The following is a 2,083-nucleotide window of genomic DNA, read 5'->3' on the forward strand; positions in this document are numbered from 1 at the left end:
CGCGCGAACACGCAAGCGTCCGCTCAATTATTCTGCAAACAGGAGGAGGCCGAGCTCCCCTGCACGATACACCTCGAAACCCTCTCAGGTCCCGGCGGCGCGCAGCGCCGTCCTAGGTACTTGGTCGGTTTCGAGAGAGGCGCAATCGCCCGGAGTTAGGCGAGTAGACGGTTTTAGTGCGAACACCCTTGCTCCCCAACTGAGCTTGCCGCTGCCGACAGAGGCCCGGGAGCGTGCTGTCGTGGCATTGCCGGCGGGAGACAACACGCGCCACCTATGGTGACCGGCAGCTCCAACGCCAGCGCCACACAAGGGCAAAGCCCCACTTGGGTGCAGAAGCGAACTCTCCCAGCACAGCGCACGCGCCAACACGTCCGCACAACTGCGATACAAACCACCTGCGAGAACCGCTGGGGCGACCGAGCAGCAGACGGCGTCGCGGCGCCGAGTGCCAGGCGGCGGCGCATCCTCAACGCACACAGTCCTCAATCAGACCAGCACACTGCAGATGTCCACCGCGCTTCGCACCGGGCTCGGCTGAACCAACTTTGGCCGCCAGGCGCCGCGTGCAGGGTGCGCCGCAGCGTAGCTGCGCCGCCTGCCGGGCCCGTCGGCTGGCGCTCCTGCCACTCCGGCGCCCCCCACCAGCCGCCTGTTGCGCGTGCGCCCACGCAGCGCGCGGCCAACACGCCGGGCGGCCCCCCTTCACGGCCGGAACAGTCCCACCAAGCCACCGCCGCGTATCGCTTCATACCCACATGGGCCTAGTCACGCGTGTGGATGTGGCGGGTACCGCTGAAACAACCGGTTAATAGCTGTACCGATCGTCGCCATCACAGATTCACCTCCAGCGTGAACAACCGCTCAACAACGGATTTCCAGTTCATTTGCGTATCTTGGGCAGTAAACGTAGATGTCCACCTACATTTGCGAATTCAACAATTCTTGCATGCCAGGATGTCATGTGTCACGACACGCTACATCAGACCACATACACACTGCGACATGTGCAGAAGAGAACACGTGGAAGGTGGCCCGCGCACGTATGCGATGTACCTTCCGCGATCCACTGTCAACCGGCATCTGCGGCATGTCCCAGATATGGAACGCGGTCCCACCAGGGTAGCACTTTGTGTGAGGCAATACGACAAAGTCGGAATACACGCGTCACTACATCAGACGGCTCACGCTGACCTGACCTGACCTGACTCACCGCACCACCACCCCCAGCGACCCAGGGTGACATACAATGCGTTCGTACGTTCCTCCCACACGCCTCTACGGCGTACCACAGTGCAACCTAGCTGTTATTGGGAGACGAGACAAGTAGCATCAAGCACAACATATGGAAATTGAGATTCGACACCCGTTGGGCACAGCCAGCGTACGGTCACACGTATCACACTACTTCACTCTGTACGTAACGACCGATGATCGGTACAGCGTGTGGGTTACGCGTACGACATCAGCGGACAATGGACACAGACCATACCACGACGTACACTGAGGGCGTCGACATCTGAATGCAACTGAACAGCTGCGAGGCTCATTTAACACTCAAACGCCAGACCGACCAGCTTGAGAGGACAGAGACACAAAGAGGGGGACAGAGGGGGACAGAGGGGGGGGGAGGGGGGGGGTCGGCGATATAGTCCTATTGCAGTACAATTGACAGTGGATAGCAGGAATATGTGGAAAGTAAGCAACACTCGCAAGACATCTACATGAGGATAACAACGACACCAGAGATTCCGAGCAGTGAACTATGTTAGGCAAAGGGACAACGTGGGTTAGGTTAAGGGACAACGTGGGTTAGGTTAAGGGACAACGTGGGTTAGGTTAAGGGACAACGTGGGTTAGGTTAAGGGGACAACGTGGGTTAGGTTTAAGGGACAACGTGGGTTAGGTTAAGGGACAACGTGGGTTAGGTTAAGGGACAACGTGGGTTAGGTTAAGGGACAACGTGGGGTTAGGTTAAGGGACAACGTGGGTTAGGTTAAGGGACAACGTGGGTTAGGTTAAGGGACAACGTGGGTTAGGTTAAGGGACAACGTGGGTTAGGTTAAGGGACAACGTGGGTTAG

The sequence above is a fragment of the Schistocerca gregaria genome, unplaced genomic scaffold (assembly GCF_023897955.1).
Source record: "Schistocerca gregaria isolate iqSchGreg1 unplaced genomic scaffold, iqSchGreg1.2 ptg001669l, whole genome shotgun sequence".
NCBI classification, from domain to species: domain Eukaryota; kingdom Metazoa; phylum Arthropoda; class Insecta; order Orthoptera; family Acrididae; genus Schistocerca; species Schistocerca gregaria.